Genomic DNA, 8,207 nt, shown 5'->3' on the forward strand with positions numbered 1-8,207 from the left:
GAGAAAGAGTAGCTTGAGAGAGAGAGAGTAAGTAGTGGGAGAGGGAGTGGGAGAAGGAGAGAGAGGGGGGATAGGAGTGTGTATAAGAGAGAGAGTAGGGGATGGGAGAGAGTGTGAGAGTGTGAGAGAGAGTAGGGGGTGGAAGAGAGAGAATGGGATTGGAGAGTGAGTGACAGCAAGGGATGGGAGAGAGAGTAGGCAATGGGAGAGGGAGTGGGAGAGGGAGAGCGAGAGAGAGAGAGGAGGATGAGAGTGCGTGTGAGAGAGAGTAGGGGATGGGAGGAGGGAGAGGGAGTAGCCCGAGAGAGAGAGAGAGAGAGAGAGAGAGAGAGAGAGAGAGAGAGAAGGCAGTGGGAGAGTGGGTAAGAGAGAGAGTGAGAGAGAGAGTAGGGGATGGGAGAGGAGAGAGAGAGTGAGAGAGAGAGTAGGTAGTGGGAGAGGAAATAGGAGAGGGAGAGTGAGAGAGAGTAGGGGATGGGAGAGAGTATGTGGTGGGAGAGGGAGAGCAAGAGAGAGAGTAGGGGATGGGAGAGGGGAGAGAGAGTAGGGAGAAAGAGTAGGGGATGGGAGAGGGAGAGAGAGAGTAGGTGGTGGGAGAGAGAGGGGGGATAGGAGTGTATGAGACAGAGAGAGTAGGGGATGGGAGAGAAGAGAGGGTGAGAGAGAGTAGGTAGTGGGAGAGGGAGAGCGAGACAGAGTAGGGGATAGTTAAGGAGAGAGAGAGAGAGTAAGGGACAAGAGAGGAGAGAGAGAGCAATAGAGAGTAGGGGATGGGAGATGATAGAGAGTGAGAGAGTAGGGGATAGGAGAGAGAGAGTGAGAGAGTAGGTGATGGGAGGAGTAGAAGAAGGAGAGTGAGAGAGAGTAGGGGATGGGAAAGGAGAGAGAGAATGAGAGAGTAGGGGATGGGAGAGGAGAGAGAGTAGGGAGAGAGAAGGGGATGGGGGATGGTGGGATAGAGAGAGGTTTATTTTCACATAGTGAGTATGCACTATAGTGTGTACACACTTTATAGTGCGTACATGCTATAGTGCATATGCACAATGTGAAATCACCAAAAAATGGTCATAAAGCAAGTTTGGGTCCCATTTGATCCATATTCTACTTTTTGTCTATTGTGCATTCTGTTGCTCTGACAAAAAACACAAGTTTCAAGCTATTGGAAGTTAGCAAACACTATTTGAAGACTTTTTGAAGCTAGCAAACACCTAATTCAATCATTAGATATGCTATTTGAAGGCTTTTTGAATATTCTTTCTATAGAAAAGGTTAACTTGTAGTCCTTTTTAAATACTGTTTGTTGATATATAGAAACAAATTTGACTATAATTTGACATTTTTTTTAATGTATAATGAATTCATCAAAATTTGTATGTTTGCATGAGTTGTTATTTGGAAATGGTTAAAAATTTGGCAAGTTGTTTGATGTATCTTGTGTATATATTGAAATAATTGTAATTTTTATATGTATTTGAATGATTTGTAATTTAAAAATTGTAAGTAGTTCAGATGTTTGAATAATTTGAAATATAGAAATCATCATCATGTCAAGGAAGAAATCAAAAACTCAAAAAAAGGAAGAGAGGGAGGCAGATTTGGCAATTAAAAGATATAAAATGAAACTTCTACCTGAACAAATAAAATTGCAAAGCAATAATGAAGAATTGACTTTGAAAGAGGAACAAGAACCATTGATATGAAGAAACAAAGAGGAAGAATTGGAAAGATAAAGAGAACCAATGAGACTGTCATGCTCAAGAAGACAATTGAATTGTGAAGCTACACCATCTTCCAATGGTAGAGTCATATCATCCTCTCATGTTGAAGAAATGTTAACTTGTAGATCTAATGATGTACACACTCCATCATGTCGTGTTGAAGGCACAACATTGATATATCAAATAGGTGATATTCCATCTTTTGCATCTTATTTCCAAGGCACATCATCTTCGGTTCAAGGTACACAAAACACTCAACCTTATGTTGATGTTCAAAATGTTGAAGGAATGGAAGAGATTATAACACCTTCTAGAATTCATTTTAGAAGACCAAAATATTTGATTGATATTGATACTAACTTTTTGAAATCAATGGTTGACAAGATTAGCAAGCATACTTGTCAAGGAAAATTTAATCGTATGTGGAGATTATTCTTTGAAGAATTAAATATTACAAGTCAATGCCAATTATTTGTTGACATGATGAGGAATTTGAAATTTAGCCTATCATGAAGATTCTTGGGCTAAGAATGATGGATGATTCAAATGAAAAAAGAATTGTAAAGAATCTAATGAGTGCTTATGACAAAGTGGGTTCTAAATCATGCACCAAAGATAGTGATATCACAAGACGAGTACTTATATCAACAATAGTAAGCACCCAAATGAACAAATCTTGAATCATGAGAAAGACAAGCAAAACATTGAAAAATGGTAGAGATACTCTAAGGAGAGCCATGCTAAAGCATGAGAGATTGGCAGATCCAACATAAAATGGGTGATGGAAATTTAGTGGTAGAATGCTGTGAAAGGATAAAGAAATTAGTGAAGCTTTAAAATCATTGATCAAATATTTTTGGAAAAATAACACACATGTTTCCCCTAATCAAAGAGATGTTGTAAGTGTTGGAAATAATCAAGACTGGCTAGGTTACTAAGAGGGGAGGGGTGAATCAATAACCTCAAAAACTTTAAATTAATTCAGCACTTAATCCATTCATCATTAATTCATCTAAAATAGAGCATGCATGAGAGAAGATAAGGATTCATAACACATAAATACTGAATTTGGTGACCCCAAAAACCTTCCAAATAGAAAGTAAAACTGGGGTGGGGATGATACCCACAAAACTTCACTACTACTATATAAAGTTTGTTTGTTGAGGCTTACATTGACCATTTTTGATGATCTGCCCTGTTAAAAGCAATTTGGACTGCAAGATCCACCTTGTTTGAGGTTTTACAAACATACAATGAAGTATGCACTAACTTGATTGTTGATTATATTCTTGAAGTATAGATCACCTATTTTGATTGATATAACTTTGTTGCTTCTTGTAGACCCTGCTAAATACTATACTCTACTACTGATTCATATTTACTCTTCTCAAAACATTACATATCCATTCCTTCATACACTCATACATATATTGCAAATGATATAATACATTACATATATACCATTCCAATATTTACAATTACAAGGAAGGCTAAAACACAAGTAAACAAAACATTATTGAGTCAACCAAATAGTAAGAACTTGAGTTCTATAAGTTGACTTGGTGACCTTCTAATACTTGATGTCTACTGCATTACTCGACATCATCATGCACTTGATAGAAGTAGAAGCTCAGTCCATACTAATCACACAATGTAGCTTTGAACTCAATAACCATTGGAGACTTGGTAGATATAGTGTCACTCAGTAGATATTGAATCCTTTGTTTACCTTGCTTTCACTTGGTAAACACTACACATTCATCACTTGATAGATACTGACTTCTCATCACACAAACTAATGACTCAATAGACACTGTGAAGCTCAGTGACCACTATTTTCTCGATAAACACTATTGGACTACACACTCACTCGGTAGCTTTAGGAATGCTCGGTATGAACTATGAAACTTGGTTAACATTGGATTGCTCAAAAAATATTGAAGACTAAATGATGAGCTCGATAACCATATAGAATTGAATAAGTTTTGTCACTAATAAAAAATATAACATAATGCCAATAATCTCCCCCTTTGGCATTAGTGACAAAACCACTTACAAGTCAAGACTTATTTACACTGACATACTAATTTTTGATTTTTCAAAATTGATCTTTGTAAAGCTGCTATATATACATTTTTATATATCTCCCCCATACATAAGTCATAATATATACATAGTCTTTTATCCTTTTTATTCTATACATAAATCAATCTATTTTCTCCCTTATTGTCTCCACATATCTCTTACCATCTCTTACTCCCCCTTTTGACAATAAAAACATCAAAATGTGAGAGAAACTCAGAGTGTACCTTGAGAATAAGAGCCAATGTCTTATCCCAGTTGTCTTACAAAATTTTGCAGGTGGAGAGTGCCACTTGAACTTTTGCTAAAAGTTCAATCATATGGTCTACAATTGAGAAATTATTACCTTGGACCAATTTTTTTGAATATGCAACATGTTTTTGCATTGAGTCCATAACTGGAAGGATCATGTTTTGTATATCTATCGATGTGGACCTAATCTTGGCTTCCTCTCTTAGCAATTTTGCCTACATATTTGACAAAAATCTCACCTAAATGTGATGTGCTCAGCTTGAGCTAGGGTCAAGCTGTAGCTTTTGAGCATTGTCCTTCATATCTACATCAATCTTATTGAGTTTCTCTTTTATCTCCTTGGTATACTCAGTAACATCACAAAGTTTGCCAAAAAGTGATGTCACATTGGAAAAAGAATGTTCAAGATTACTCAAAATTGAGGATAGTTCAACCTAGTTTATTTATTATCAAACATTTTCTCTACCTTCTCAATTAAATTTTCTTGGCCAGATGTATCCTTATTGAACTTATTGACTACTTCTTCCAATTGTAGCAAATGTGTTGAGATGAATCCACATTAACACCTATAGCTTCTATTATTATATTCTTAGCATTTTCAATTATTCTAAACTCTCTATCTCTTTTAGCTCTGAGTTGTTTCTGCCTTGCCTTCTATTCCAAAAGCTGATAACTAGTCTCATTTCATCAACTATAGGAGTATCCAAATCCAACTTGGGAATTACAATTTACTTGTTCAAATCAATATATTCATCAATTTCCTTACTAGTAAGTAGAAGTTTTAGGGGTATCCTTGGTTCTACTTCTGACCTTACTACCTTGGACTTAGGAACATAAACAATTATAGAGATAGTTGGACTTGTAGAAGAAGTGCTAATTGAATCCAAAACTAGTGTGCTACCCAATATTGAAGTAACAATAGGTGGAGCACAAACTAGAGTACTTACAATAGAAGAACTAACTAGAACAAAAATTGGTGCTAACAAAGCTGTAGTAGTCAAGATTGTAGAACATGATGGTGAACTTATTGTACATGCTACTGATGAAGTTGACAAAATTATAGAACTAGATGCTACTGATGTTCTTGACTTGAGAGTTGATGAAGAAGGCTCAGCTCGATAGACGAAGTGGCAGACACTTCCATTATTGATACCTAGAGTTGAGAGGTAGCAAATAGTGACTGAATAGATGATGTGTCTATTGTAGTTGTGGTCATATTTGCTAAAGCTATATCCAATCTTGATGATGTAGCAGTTTTAGGTGGAGAATGAGGAAGGGAGGCTATAACTTGTGCTACTATTCTCATTGGATCATTCTCATCATCTCCTTCCTTGTCTTCCTCTTTAGCTTCTTCCTCTTTCTCTTCATCATCATTCTTTAATGCCTGATAGTCTTCAACATCAAAAGTGACACATGGAGTGTTATCTTCTTCTTCATTTTCACTGTCATCATCATCATCCTTGATTTCTACTAGATCTTCACTAGGCTTGTGTAGATGATAGATGTTTTCCCACATAGATGTGGTGTCCTTGACCACATGCTCAATTTCCTTTACCAAAATCAAACAAGTATGAAATCTCATCATCATTTTTTCTTCATTCTTTTTCATTGCTACCTTAACTTCTCCATTTGAAAGATTTGGTAGTAGTTTTCTCAATGATTTCTCAAATATGTCTTTAGTTGTCTATTAAGCTGATTTCCACCTAACCTTGACTTTATCTAATAAGACTACATGGATTTGTGAAGCAAACTGATCAAGAGAGAATTTCCATCTTCCTAGTTTGTCCATGATCAGATCTTCAACTTCCTTTTGTTCTACTGGAGTCCTAGATTCATACTTAAGTGCTTTGAAGTTATTAATTATAGTACCTGCTCTCAATTGATTGAGTCTTTCTTGAAATGTGGGAGGAGGCTTGACAAGCACAACTTCACTATCTCCTTTCCTTTTAGATCTCCTTGTGAATACAACTATGGAGGCCTTGGGTGGTTTGGTAATGATTACCCTACCTTTCTTTTTCACTAGCTCTTCCTCCTTCTTAGATCCCTGCTCTTCTTCTTCTTCTTCATATTCCTCTTCATCCTCTCCTTTTCCCTCGGTAAACATGAGAGGGGTACTTATAGTTTTCAACTTGGCTACCTTCCTCTTGCCTTTGCTTATAGCTTGGGGTAGCTTGATTTCAAGCTCAATTCTAACTTGGGTTTCTTCATAGGTTCCAAAATTAGGTTGTTTAGGATCTATTGGCTCATTGACTAGGGCTTCAATAATATCTTTGGTTTCATCAATGTTAACCTCGTATGGAAGAGGTTTCACCCATGCAACTCTAGGCCTAACTGCCTAGATATACACTCTATCACAATCAACCATAAAACATACATCATCTTTATAGTTTTCAACAAGATTGGGAGGAATATTGAACCTATTGTTCATCTTCTCCTTGAAATCTTCAAAGTAATTGTCCATAATACTACCAAAATTTACACCCATTTCAGCAATGAAATCATTAATCTAATATAGAATTGGAGTATCTTTCCTCCATACTACTAAACCTTTTGATGCAAAAAACTTTTGAACATAAAGGAAAAGACATTTTAACAAAGAACCAAATTTACAAGGGTTGTTCTTTGATGTCCTAATGCTGTCCATATTTTTGTTCAATTTCTTTAACAATAACTCTAATAGATCAAATTCCAAATTCTTCTTTACAACTTTATATGCCAAATTAACTACCTCATACCAAACACTATTCAAATGACTAGAGCTATAAATCTTACAAGCAATGACATGAATACCAAACCTTAATTCAATGTCAGATACTGTGCTAATTTTCAAACCTCTACCATCCCAATCAGCTAGGGTTTTCTTTTGAAGTTCTTCCTGACCTGGGTTTTGGTAGTTTTGGCTTTTCTCAGCATAGGGAGAACTATAATCTTATGAATCATTTTCTTGGTGATCAATATAGGCTATTCTAACCACAATTGACCATTGTGCACATGACTAAGAATATAACTAATCTAGTTAATTTGAAAGCTCCTTGGCATATGTAGGATATAGGTTAACCCTTTTGTCTCTAAATGCTTATGCTTGAGTTTCAAAGAACCATCAACACACATTTCTCCTAGAGCACTATCCATCTCTAGGTTTCCAATTTCTTGAATAGAACACTTAAAATGAGTGTGAATATCATTAATTAGGAGTACCTTTGGAGGAATTTGTGATTGAGCTCCATTCGGGTCGAGTGACTCTACAACTATTGGAACTAACTTGAAATTGGGTGCTTTTCACTCCATGCCTTTTACCAACATTTTGGAACCTCTTTTTGCCTTGATGCTACTACTGCTTCTAGATGCCATCATCGCTTGGTAAATGAGAAAAAAAAATTGAAAAAATTCTTTGCTGCAAATTCGCTCTAGATTTCTTGGAGACACCTGGAAATTGCTTTTCTTTGTGTATTCTGAAGTTATGGTGAAAAATGAAGTCAAATTCTACCATTTTTGATGAAAATTCTCCATTAATGCTTGGTACCATAATGATGTAGTGTGTGATAGACTATCATCCACTCGCTTGGTAGAAGCTTGTGACTCAACATCTAAACAAAACTTTTATAACTCCCAACCTAGCTTGGTTGAGTCTACAACCAACCTTGCTCAATGAATGCTAGTTTCTTGTGATCCCTCTATATTTGAAATACTAATTTGGATTTTCTTCTTTATTTCATTGGAACTAATCAAGATTTGACTTGAAGATACAATTCCAATTCTTCCTTTAAGAATCTAGTTGGAAATAGTGGAGTCACCCACTTCTTGAGTGACATGGCCATTATTTGAATTGGCTTGCTCAATAGATTTAGGAATCCACTACTATCTCATCTACTTCCTAATATTATCATCTTTAGCTTTCTTTCATCTTCAACCTTTCCTATGTTCATGTAGTTCTTGGCTATATGACCAAGTTCAATGCATGTATAACATCTTACTATTGTATCCTTCTTTCTCAAGTGATGCCTTGCATAGTTTATGCCAATGTGTCCATATTCTCCATAATAGTGAAATCTACACCAAGTATTGTAGTCCCAACCAAATATGACCTTTACAAGTTGTTCTGCTAGATTGAATGGTTTAGATCTACATTCAGATGCCTTGTGACCTTGTTTCTTG

The sequence above is a fragment of the Cupressus sempervirens genome, chromosome 11, assembly GCF_028749045.1.
Source record: "Cupressus sempervirens isolate cs-2001-9-10 chromosome 11, ASM2874904v1, whole genome shotgun sequence".
NCBI classification, from domain to species: Eukaryota; Viridiplantae; Streptophyta; class Pinopsida; order Cupressales; family Cupressaceae; genus Cupressus; species Cupressus sempervirens.